Consider the following 14,075-nt stretch of genomic DNA (forward strand, 5'->3'; position numbering starts at 1 on the left):
ACATACAATTATAGGTACACATACCATTATGGGTATACACACCATTATAGGTACACATACCATTATAGATACACATACCATTATAGGTATACACACCATTGTAGGTACACATACCATTATAGGTACACACACCATTATAGGTACACATACCATTATAGGTACACACACCATTATAGGTACACATACCATTATAGGTATACATACCATTATAGGTACACACACCATTATAGGTACACATACCATTATATGTACACATACCATTATAGGTACACATACCATTATAGGTACACATACCATTATAGGTACACATACCATTATAGGTACACACACCATTATAGGTACACATACCATTATAGGTACACATACCATTATAGGTACACATACCATTATAGGTACACACACCATTATAGGTACACACACCATTATAGGTACACATACCATTATAGGTACACATACCATTATAAAACACCCTCGATACCCTGATGATAATGACATTAATATTTGTAAACATTGAGGACTAGATACCTAGATCTGTCTTGAAACTAGAACATAGAACTCTACAGACCCTTTGTATTTATATGTATACGACTCTAGGTTTGTATTTATACAATGTACCTACACCTTGTTACTCTATACTCCATGTATATACTATCAGACCTTGGAGTGTCCCAGATCAGAAACACAGATAGGTCATTTAGATCTTGACTTGGTGTTTATTCTTTGTCCCTAATTCTCCAGGATTTAAACAACTTAAGTCTTTGATTGACAGGTGTTGTCGACCTTTCTGATCATTTGATCATTACTTTTCTCTGCCCAGATAACTTCCAAACCGGCTGTGCACTGAGTGAAACCTAAACCCTCCTGAAAGTAACATTGCTGAGATTTTTATCCTGCATTATTTATTATCCAGAATAAGTATTTGATGAAATGTAATGAAACTTTATGATTAGAAATGTATTTTTATAGAGATGTTACACAACTGCCATGTCGCATAATTTATTTCACGAAAGATAAAAAGTTTTGTACATACCGGTATTTAATGATGGTGACGTCTAAAATGTATTCCTATGCTGAAAGCTTTTTAATTTTCTTGTTTATATATGCAATGCCAAATAAAGGAATATTGAACAGCTCTGTTACCTTCAGTGTCATGTAAAGACTACCCCCCACTTAGAACGAACTTTTTATGTAAGTTAACTATATGTATTGATATATGACTACTTTGTTAAAGGCAGATATAGGTAACAGCCAGACTTTGATTTAGGTCTTTCCTCATACCAGACTTTGAATCAAGGTTCTTCAAACACTAATTAGACTTGGATTTGAACCCTGGACCACTAAAGTCTTAGCAGATTTAACTCCATTCAGACTTTGATTTGAATCCACTGGACCCACCATTCTTATTGATCATGGTATAAAGTCTAGTCAAGTACAGGTCCAATCCAGACAGATGCTGGACCCCTAGTCTACACCCAGTCAAGTACAGGTCCCATCCAGACAGATAATGAACCCCTAGTCTATACCCAGTCAAGAACAGGTCCCGTTCAGACAGATGCTGGACCCCTAGTCTATACCCAGTCAAGTACAGGTCCCATCCAGACAGATGCTGGACCCCTAGTCTATACCCAGTCAAGAACAGGTCCCGTTCAGACAGATGCTGGACCCCTAGTCTATACCCAGTCAAGTACAGGTCCCGTTCAGACAGATGCTGGACCCCTAGTCTATACCCAGTCAAGTACAGGTCCCGTTCAGACAGATGCTGGACCCCTAGTCTATACCCAGTCAAGTACAGGTCCCGTTCAGACAGATGCTGGACCCCTAGTCTATACCCCAAGTACAGGTCCCGTTCAGACAGATGCTGGACCAGCTATACCAGTCAAGTAAGGTACGGCCCTAGTCTATACCCAGTCAAGTACAGGTCCCGTTCAGACAGATGCTGGACCCCTAGTCTATACCCAGTCAAGTACAGGTCCCGTTCAGACAGATGCTGGACCCCTAGTCTATACCCAGTCAAGTACAGGTCCCGTTCAGACAGAGGCTGGACCCCGTCTATACCATTTATCTCTGTAAATGTGAGTTCTGTGCCTATTTCTATAGATGAGAATAGTGACCAACCCAACTCGTAAACTGAAATGATCAAACTCAACCATTCAGCTACATGTACCTCTACCTTATCCAGAGAGCAGTTTGTCAGGATCTTTAAGCCCTTGGTTAGTATAGTGTTATACTAACTGTAGTATTTCAAATTCTTCTGGATATCGTTACAGTGAATTATGTTTATTTTCGTGCTACACATGGCTGATTTGTGACAAAATGGTTTGGGTTAATTAACGTAATATCGAAACAGCAGTTTGAGCTTAGACCAGTGAAAATAAGGAGACATTAATTTCCAATAAGTAGCGCAGACCAGGGCCCGGCACCATAAAACTATTCTCAAACAGATTTTTAGCTCACCTGGCCCGAAGGGCCGATGAGCTTATGTCATGGCGCGGCGTCCGTCGTCCGTCTGTCCGTCCGGCGTCCGTCCGTCCGTCCGTCCGTCAACATTTCCTTTAAATCGCTACTAGTCATAAAGTTCTGCATGAATCGTAACCAAATTTGGCCACAAACATCCTTGGGGGAGGGTAAACAGAACTTGTATAAATTTTGGCTCTGTCCCCTCTGCAGGGCAGGAGGGGCGGGGCCCAATAGGGGAAATAGAGGTAAATCCTATAAATCGCTACTTGTCCTAGAGTTCTGCATGGATTGTAACCAAATTTGACCACAAACATCCTTGGGGGAGGGGGAACAGAACTTGTATAAATTTTGGCTCTGACCCCCCGGGGGCAGGAGGGGCGGGGCCCAATAGGGGTAATAGAGGTAAATCCTTTAAATCGCTACTTGTCCTAGAGTTCTGCATGGATTGTAACCAAATTTGGCCACAAACATCCTTGGGGGAAGGGGAACAGAACTTGTATAAATTTTGGCTCTGACCCCCCGGGGGCAGGAGGGGCGGGGCCCAATAGGGGTAATAGAGGTAAATCCTTTAAATCGCTACTTGTCATAGAGCTCTGAATGGAATGTAACCAAATTTGGCCTCAAACATCCTTTGGGGAAGGGGAACAGAACTTGTATAAATTTTGGCTCTGGTCCCCAGGGGGCAGGAGGGGCAGGGCCCAATAGGGGAAATAGAGGTAAATCCTTTAAATCGCTACTAGTCATAGAGTTCTACATGAATTGTAACCAAATTTGGCCACAAACATCCTTGGGGGAAGGGGAACAGAACTTGTATAAATTTTGACTCTGGTCCCCTGGGGGCAGGAGGGGCGGGGCCCAATAGGGGAAATAGAGGTAAATCCTTTAAATCGCTACTAGTCATAGAGTTCTGAATGGAATGTAACCAAATTTGGCTACAAACATCCTTTGGGGAAGGGGAACAGAACTTGTATAAATTTCGGCTCTGGTCCCCCGGGGGCAGGAGGGGCGGGGCCCAATAGGGGAAATAGAGGTAAATCCTTTAAATCTCTACTTGTCCTAGAGCTCTACATGAATTGTAACCAAATTTGGCCACAAACATCCTTGGGGGAAGGGGAACAGAACTTGTATAAATTTTGGCTCTGATCCCCCAGGGGCAGGAGGGGCGGGGCCCAATAGGGGAAATAGAGGTAAATCCTTTAAATCACTACTTGTCATAGAGTTCTGAATGGAATTTAACCAAATTTGGCTACAAACATCCTTTGGGGAAGGGGAACAGAACTTGTATAAATTTTGGCTCTGACCCCCCGGGGGCAGGAGGGGCGGGGCCCAATAGGGGAAATAGAGGTAAATCCTTTAAATCGCTACTAGTCATAGAGTTCTGCATGGATTGTAACCAAATTTGGCCACAAACATCCTTGGGGGAAGGGGAACAGAACTTGTATAAATTTTGACTCTGGCCCCCCGAGGGCAGGACGGGTGGGGCCCAATAGGGGAAATAGAGGTAAATCCTATAAATCACTTCTTGTCCTAAAGTTTTGTTTGGATTGTGACCAAATTTGGCCATAAACATTCTTGGAAGAAGGGGAACAGAACTTGTAAAAATTTTGGCTCTGAACCCCTGGGGGCGGGAGGGGTGGGGCCCAATAGGGGAAATAGAGATTAATATTAAAATTCCTTCAGAAAAGAAACAATGAACCTGTATTCAGAACATTACTTGGCATTACAAACCAGGTGAGCGATACAGGCCCTCTGGGCCTCTTGTTTACTCAAGTATATGATTTTCCATAGGCTTGAGTAAAAAATTTGTCTGAGAAAGTTTTATGGTGCCGGGCCCTGTTAAAATCATTGGAAAGTTATGTCCCTTTAATATCTCCCACTAGTGAAAATTAGTGTGGAGAGTTATGTCCCTTTAATATCTCTGACTTGTGAAAATCATTGGAGAGTTATGTCCCTTTAATATATATGTCTAGTGAAAATCCAATCTCTCCCAGGGTTCATTGCTGTCCCCACATTCACTTTTGTCAATGGCTCACGGACTGGCCGTCTGTTGACCTCGGGTCACAGAATATTATGTCATGACGATTGTTTAATACATTGCGCCCCCTTTATATATGACGTCACAGTTATTGTTTTTGAAACGGTGAATGTCTTATGCAAATCGTGACTATTTACTTACAAGTAAATGTAGACTGGTTCCCTTCCCTTAGTTCTCTACTCTCCGCCAGGCTGCGCTCCGCTCACTAGGGACCGGTAGCGGGTAACCATGATGATTTTTTTGATTGGTCAATCTACATATCCGGTTCGCCTGCATCACTGTTTTTAGGCGTGGGAAACCCCTTTACGCACGAAGCGACGGATCTTAACGTAAAGAATAAATAATTTATTTGAACGATATATAAACAAAAGTAAATAAGATCTTAAGTTTTGAAATCATTTCGTGCTAACAGAGTTTAGAGTGTTCATAGGAACGACGTTAATGACGTTATTTTCTCTTAACGGAAGTAGCCGTCTTCATGATGACATATCATGCGCAGAAATGATGCGCACTACTCTGGAGTTGGAATTCCCACTCAAGATGGCTACCCGCTACCGGTCCTCAGTGAAGCGTACGCAAGGGAGGTAACTGAGGCGGGAACCAGTCTAAAGTAAATGTAGTGTATCCACAAAATAATCCATTATTGTTTGGTTTGATATTGAATGATCAAATTATATAATGTCAGAACTGACAGTCGTTTACAGGAAAATGATACAAAAAGAAACTTACAATATGTTTTAAAGATTTTGGTATGGGTCCGAAATAATTTTTTCAAGAATCTTGAAATTTAGCTGAGCTGTTTACAGAGGTGAAATTGTGGGGACCGCAATGTACCCTGGGAAAGATTGGTGAAAATCATTGGAGAGTTATGTCCCTTTAATATCTCTGACTAGTGAAAATCATTGCATAGTTATGCTTACTTGGACATCCAGGGACATAGAAATGGAGGCACAAAAGGGAAACTTCACCGATATTTCCCTTAATTTTCTATCAAATAATGTTTATTATACCTCAGGCTGACAAAATCTACCTTACAGAAAACATATACAATGTACTAGCAAAAAGTAGAAAAATTGTGTTGAGAAGTCTTTAACCAAGTGAATATATCAGATGGCTGTCAAGGCCCATGGGGCCTCTTGTTCTGTTTGAAGCAAGATGTCATACTTGTGTGGTTGATGTTCCAACTTGACACATAGCAATTGATTAATTCCAAATCTGGTTTGGGTTAATTAACGTAATATCGAAACAGCAGTTTGTTAGCTTAGACCAGTGAAAATAAGGAGACATTTATTTCCAATAAGTAGCGCAGACCAGGGCCCGGCACCATAAAACTATTCTCAAACAGATGTTTTACTCAAGTATATAATTTTCCATAGGCTTGAGTAAAAAATTTGTCTGAGAAAGTTTTATGGTGCCGGGCCCTGTTAAAATCATTGGAAAGTTATGTCCCTTTAATACCTCTTGACTATTGAAAATCATTGGAGAGTTATGTCCCTTTAATATCTCCCACTAGTGAAAATTAGTGTGGAGAGTTATGTCCCTTTAATATCTCTGACTTGTGAAAATCATTGGAGAGTTATGTCCCTTTAATATATATGTCTAGTGAAAATCCAATCTCTCCCAGGGTTCATTGCTGTCCCCACATTCACTTTTGTCAATGGCTCACGGACTGGCTGTCTGTTGACCTCGGGTCACAGAATATTATGTCATGACGATTGTTTAATACATTGCGCCCCCTTTATATATGACGTCACAGTTATTGTTTTTGAAACGGTGGATGTCTTATGCAAATGTGACTATTTACTTACAAGTAAATGTAGTGTATCCACAAAATAATCCATTATTGTTTGGTTTGATATTGAATGATCAAATTATATAATGTCAGTCGTTTATAGGAAAATGATACAAAAAGAAACTTACAATATGTTTTAAAGATTTTGGTATGGGTTCGAAATAATTTTTTCAAGAATCTTGAAATTTAGCTGAGCTGTTTACATAGGTGAAATTGTGGTGACCGCAATGTACCCTGGGAAAGATTGGTGAAAATAATGTTTATTATACCTCTAGAAAAATTGTGTTGAGAAGTCTTTAACCAAGTGAATATATCAGATGGCTGTCAAGGCCCATGGGGCCTCTTGTTCTGTTTGAAGCAAGATGTCATACTTGTGTGGTGGATGTTCCAACTTGACACATAGCAATTGATTAATTATAGACTTGTTATTTGGCTGGTGTAAGGGGCTGTCAGAGAATGTACTTGAGGACTGTAGATATGTGTCCATACAAGTGGAAATATTCACCTTAATCAATATGACAGCATGGAAGCCGTATTGATTTCTTGTGTCGTTTATATCACAGATTTCCTGTGATTTCTCAATTCACCATGATAACATCAATGGCTTAATGAAAGTTCTCGTCAGTAATAAAAAGGGGATACCTGTGTAATCTGGTCTTCTGCTAAAGAGGGTAAAATGTCATCAGACCTCCTGGGAGAGATGGTAAACGTCATCAGAACTCCTGGGAGGGAGGGTAAAATGTCATCAGACCTCCTGGGAGAGAGGGTAAAATGTCATCAGACCTCCCGGGAGAGAGTGTAAAATGTCATCAGACCTCTTCGGAGGGAGGGTAAAATGTCATCAGACCTCCTGGGAGAGAGGGAAAAAGTGGTAGGAACTCCTCGGAGGGAGGATAAATGTCATCAGACCTCCTGGGAGAGAGGGTAAATGTGGTCAGAACTCCTGGGAGGGAGGGTAAATGTCATCTGAACTCCTGGGAGGGAGGGTAAAATGTCATCAGAACTCCTGAGAGGGAGAGAAAATGGGAGGGAGGGTAAAATGTCATCAGAACTCCTGAGAGGGAGAGAAAATGTCATCTGAACTCCTGGGAGAGAGGCTAAATGTGATCAGAACTCCTGGGAGGGAGGGTAAAATGTCATCAGAACTCCTGGGAGGGAGGGTAAAATGTCATCAGACCTCCTGGCAGGGAGGGTAAAATGTCATCAGAACTCCTGGGAGAGAGGGTAAATGTCTTTAGAACTCCTGGGAGGGAGGGTAAAATGTCATCAGACCTCCTGGGAGAGAGGGTAAATGTGGTCAGAACTCCTGGGAGGGAGGGAGGGTAAAATGTCATCAGACCTCCTGGGAGAGAGGGTAAATGTGGTCAGAACTCCTAGGAGGGAGGGTAAAATGTCTTCAGGCCTCCTGGGAGAGAGGATAAATGTGGTCAGAACTCCTGGGAGGGAGAGTAAAATGTCATCAGAACTCCTGGGAGGGAGGGTAAATGTCATCAAAGCTTTAGGGAAGGAAGGTCAATGTCATCAGAACTCCTGGGAGGGAGGGTAAATGTCATCTGAACTCCTGGGAGGGAGGGTAAATGTCATCAGAACGCCTGGGAGGGAGGGTAAATGTCATCAGAACTGCTGGGAGGGAGGGTTAATGTCATTACTATGCTGTTGTAACTCCTAGTGAGAAAATGCAATCAGAACTACTGGGAGGGAGGGTAAATGTCATCAGAACTGTAAGGAAGGGAGGTCAATGTCATCAGAACTCCTGGGAGGGAGGGTAAATGTCATCAGAACTCCTGGGAGGGAGGGTCAATGTCATCAGAACTCCTGGAAGGGAGGGTAAATGTCATTACTATGCTGTTGTAACTCCTAGTGAGAAAATGCAATCAGAACTACTGTCAAGAAGACTGAACATTATCAGTTGCTTGGAAACCTGAGATGAAGATTGTCACCAAAAAAAGAAATACTGTCTGCCAATGATGTTAATCAATACCTGAAGCACGGAGTGTGTTATCTTCCAAACGCTGATGTTGCAAATCATCAATAGTTGTCATTCAATTATATCGCTGATAATTTCAATCTTGTCTGTCGAGTTTATCGATCAAAACAGGCAAGGGAATTCTCCCCTGAATAATCACAAAAATCAATTTAGTGATAGCATTTATTGCCATCAAGTGTTGGTTTCTTGTGACATTAGCAGCTGGTAAAATTACAGATCGGATCAAAAAATCATGAAATAAAGATAACACCATTGTAATATAATGATGGTTTTTACCCAGATATCATTTGAAAAGTTATGATGTGCTATTGCATACATGTACATTTTGTATGTCTTAAATTTTCATTATTTATTTTACCCAGGAAAACTATTGTCAACTCGCGCTCTTGAACCATCTTAAAATACCCCTCTAGACTTTCTTTAATGGTGGTGGTTGTTAATGATTGCTATAGCAACCAACTTGGACTCTGAGGAACAATATAGTGTTGCATTTTTTTGCAAAACATTTAAGTGTGTCTTTTTTTCTGTTTAGACATTTTTGAGAATGCTTTATTTGAATGTGATCTATCACATGTATTAATTCCATAAATGAACCATTTGGTCCATTAAATTCATATCAATAAATAAAGATTGCAACCAGGCAGCCATTTTGGATGGAGCTCTTCTGTGGCTGTGGACACCTAGCGGAGGTGCTGGGTTTGATTCCTGTGCATGTGTAGAGCATGATTTTTTTTTTCCTTGAAGGATCAGTGTGACATTGTATCAAATATACAGTTGATGGAGCATGCTTCTTTGGCTCAGTCAGTAGAACCATGAATGTATTACACAGAGACCCGGGTTCAATTCCTGGCCGCTTATATAAACTTATATATAAGTATTTACGTGTTAACATGTATGATTGATCTGCCGGTATTCACTAAGGTGTACCTGTGTAGAGATTATAGAGTGGCACCTGTTGATCCTGTCCAGGACTGGATTAGGAGGCTTAGCTACCTGTCTGGTAAACACCTATTCAAACATTTATGTTGATGAGCTTTGTTAGTTTAAAACCTACAAACAAGTCACATAACAATGAGCTTATCTCTTTATACCTGACGATGTTTATCACTTTGTTAATTATCAGGATTTAAATAATGAGTTCTTACACAAGGGACCAAGGGTCGTACTGAAGGAAGAGAGCCAAGTGTCTTAGTGAAGGAGGGGCCAGGTGGAGGGGGCCAAATGTCTTAATGAAGAAGGGGCCAAGTGTCTTAGTGAAGGAAGGGGCCAGGTGGAGGGGGGCCAAGTGTCTTAGTGAAGAAGGGGTCAAGTGTCTTAGTGAAGTAGGGGGACAAGTATCTTAGTGAAGGAAGTGGCCTAGTGTCTTAGTGAAGGAGGGGGACAAGTGTCTTAGTGAAAGAGGGGGCCAAGTGTTTTAGTGAAGGAGGGGCCAGGTGGAGGGGGCCAAGTGTCGTAGTAAATGAACAGACCAAGTGTCTTAGTGAAGGAGGGGGTCAAATGTCTTTGTGAAAGAGGTGCCAAGTGTCTTAGTCACCATTTTAGGCTGTACTTAATCACTATTTTTGGCTGTACCCAGTAATCATTTTTGGCTGTACCCAGTAACCATTTTTGGCTGTACTTAGTCACCATTTTTGGCTGTACCCAGTAACCATTTTTGGCTGTACCTAGGCACCATTTTGGGCTGTACTTGGTCACCATTTTGGGCTGTACTTAGTCACCAATTTTGGCTGTACCTAGTCACCATTTTTGGCTGTACTTGGTCACCATTTTGGGCTGTACTTGGTCACCATTTTTGGCTGTACCTAGTCACCATTTTTGGCTGTACTTGGTCACCATTTTGGGCTGTACTTGGTCACCATTTTTGGCTGTACCTAGTCACCATTTTTGGCTGTACTTGGTCACCATTTTGGGCTGTACTTAGTCACCAATTTTGGCTGTACCTAGTCACCATTTTGAGCTGTACCTAGTCACCAATTTTGGCTGTACCTAGTCACCATTTTGATCTGTACTTAGTCACCATTTTGAGCTGTATACAGTAACCATTCATGGCATTATTTTTTTGACAGCACCTATAGTCACCATTTTAGGCTAGTGACCAACATAACAGGTTGGTAAACCTGCCAATTCTGCCACAAAAGAAGGACACTGTAGTTGGTCAGAGTATGAACCATGTTTTATGTTAACCACAAAGCTGTTATAAAGTCAGCACTAATGTACAATTAATCAAACACTTATGGATTAATGAAATAATATCTAGTTTTGATTCTCTGATTTATAATCTTTTCAATCACTTTAATGCCCATTGAAAATAAGTCTGGGATAATGTGATGTGTTCTTTATTAGTTGTTAATTTTATAATTAGGCAATGATGAAGGTGTTTAAGAACAAACAGGGCACCCCCATACGGGATTACTCTGTAATTTATCACAGAGGGGAGTTACATTCCAGTGAGACAGTATCATAAAGTAAAACTAGAATGATGTCACAGTAGCACATACATTGTGTAAATTATAAAGTAAAACTAGAATTGTGTCATTGTAACACAACTAGAATTATGTCATTGTAACACATACATTGTGTAAATTATAAAGTAAAACTAGAATTATGTCATTGTAACACATACATTGTGTAAATTATAAAGTAAAACTAGAATTATTTTATTGTAACACATACATTGTGTAAATTATAAAATAAAACTAGAATTATAAAGTAACACAACTAGAATTATGTCATTGTAACACATACATTGTGTAAATTATAAAATAAAACTAGAATTATGTCATTGTAACACATACATTGTGTAAATTATAAAGTAAAACTAGAATTATGTCATTGTAACACATACATTGTGTAAATTATAAAGTAAAACTAGAATTATGTCATTGTAACACATACATTGTGTAAATTATAAAATAAAACTAGAATTATGTCATTGTAACACATACATTGTGTAAATTATAAAATAAAACTAGAATTATGTCATTGTAACACATACATTTTGTAAATTATAAAGTAAAACTAGAATTATGTCATTGTAACACATACATTGTGTAAATTATAAAGTAAAACTAGAATTATTTTATTGTAACACATACATTGTGTAAATTATAAAATAAAACTAGAATTATGTCATTGTAACACATACATTGTGTAAATTATAAAATAAAACTAGAATTATGTCATTGTAACACATACATTGTGTAAATTATAAAGTAAAACTAGAATTATGTCATTGTAACACATACATTTTGTAAATTATAAAGTAAAACTAGAATTATGTCATTGTAACACATACATTGTGTAAATTATAAAGTAAAACTAGAATTGTGTCATTGTAACACATACATTGTGTAAATTATAAAGTAAAACTAGAATTGTGTCATTGTAACACATACATTGTGTAAATTATAAAGTAAAACTAGAATTATGTCATTGTAACACAGACATTATGTAAATTATAAAGTAAAACTAGAATTGTGTCATTGTAACACATACATTATGTAAATTATAAAGTAAAACTAGAATTATGTCATTGTAACACATACATTGTGAAAATTTTAAAATAAAACTAGAATTATGTTATTGTAACACATACATTGTGTAAATTATAAAGTAAAACTAGAATTATGTCATTGTAACAAAACTAGAATTATGTCATTGTAACACATACATTATGTAAATTATAAAGTAAAACTAGAATTATGTCATTGTAACACAACTAGAATTATGTCATTGTAAGACATACATTGTGAAAATTTTAAAATAAAACTAGAATTATGTCATTGTAACACATACATTGTGTAAATTATAAAATAAAACTAGAATTATGTCATTGTAACACATACATTGTGTAAATTATAAAATAAAACTAGAATTATGTCATTGTAACACAAACATTGTGTAAATTATAAAATAAAACTAGAATTATGTCATTGTAACACATACATTGTGTAAATTATAAAATAAAACTAGAATTATGTCATTGTAACACATACATTGTGTAAATTATAAAATAAAACTAGAATTATGTCATTGTAACACATACATTGTGTAAATTATAAAATAAAACTAGAATTATGTCATTGTAACACATACATTGTGTAAATTATAAAATAAAACTAGAATTATGTCATTGTAACACATACATTGTGTAAATTATAAAATGTAAATTATAAAATAAAACTAGAATTATGTCATTGTAACACATACATTGTGTAAATTATAAAATAAAACTAGAATTATGTCATTGTAACACATACATTGTGTAAATTATAAAATAAAACTAGAATTATGTCATTGTAACACAACTAGAATTATGTCATTGTAACACATACATTGTGTAAATTATAAAGTAAAACTAGAATTATGTCATTGTAACACATACATTGTGTAAATTATAAAATAAAACTAGAATTATGTCATTGTAACACATACATTGTGTAAATTATAAAATAAAACTAGAATTATGTCATTGTAACACATACATTGTGTAAATTATAAAATAAAACTAGAATTATGTCATTGTAACACAACTAGAATTATGTCATTGTAACACATACATTGTGTAAATTATAAAGTAAAACTAGAATTATGTCATTGTCATTGTAACAAACTAGAATTATGTCATTGTAACACATACATTGTGTAAATTATAAAATAAAACTAGAATTATGTCATTGTAACACAACATTGTGTAAATTATAAATAAAACTAGAATTATGTCATTGTAACACATACATTGTGTAAATTATAAAATAAAACTAGAATTATGTCATTGTAACACACATTGTGTAAATTTAAAGTAAAACTAGAATTATGTCATTGTAACACAACTAGAATTATGTCATTGTAACACATACATTGTGTAAATTATAAAATAAAACTAGAATTATGTCATTGTAACACATACATTGTGTAAATTATAAAATAAAACTAGAATTATGTCATTGTAACACATACATTGTGTAAATTATAAAATAAAACTAGAATTATGTCATTGTAACACAAACATTGTGTAAATTATAAAATAAAACTAGAATTATGTCATTGTAACACATACATTGTGTAAATTATAAAATAAAACTAGAATTATGTCATTGTAACACAAACATTGTGTAAATTATAAAATAAAACTAGAATTATGTCATTGTAACACATACATTGTGTAAATTATAAAATAAAACTAGAATTATGTCATTGTAACACATACATTGTGTAAATTATAAAATAAAACTAGAATTATGTCATTGTAACACATACATTGTGTTAAATGTATATTAATGGCCTAAGAGGATGTTATAACACCAACCAAATGCAGGATTCCCTGTGTAAATTGTAACAGTGAAGATTCATGTCACTGTTTTGCTGTCTGGTGCAGTGATAATGACGACGACATAAAATGACCCATGTTATCAAAATTTTCAGAACTCTGCATCACATGTTAAAGAAATTTCTTGGGTAAAAAGGAACCTGCCTTATATTGTAATTGTTGGAAAGGCTGTTGTTCTTTAACAAGGTGTCATTTTTAGCTCACCTGGCCCGAAGGGCCGGTGAGCTTATGTCATGGCGCGGCGTCCGTCGTCCGTCGTCCGTCGTCCGTCGTCCGTCCGTCCGTCCGTCCGTCAACATTTCCGTTAAATCGCTACTTGTCCTAGAGTTCTGCATGGATTGCAACCAAATTTGGCCACAAACATCCTTGGGGGAAGGGGAACAGAACTTGTATAAATTTTGGCTCTGATCCCCCGGGGGCAGGAGGGGCGGGGCCCAATAGGGGAAATAGAGGTAAATCCTTTAAATCGCTACTT

Source organism: Argopecten irradians, chromosome 10 (genome assembly GCF_041381155.1).
Source record: "Argopecten irradians isolate NY chromosome 10, Ai_NY, whole genome shotgun sequence".
Lineage (NCBI taxonomy): Eukaryota > Metazoa > Mollusca > Bivalvia > Pectinida > Pectinidae > Argopecten > Argopecten irradians.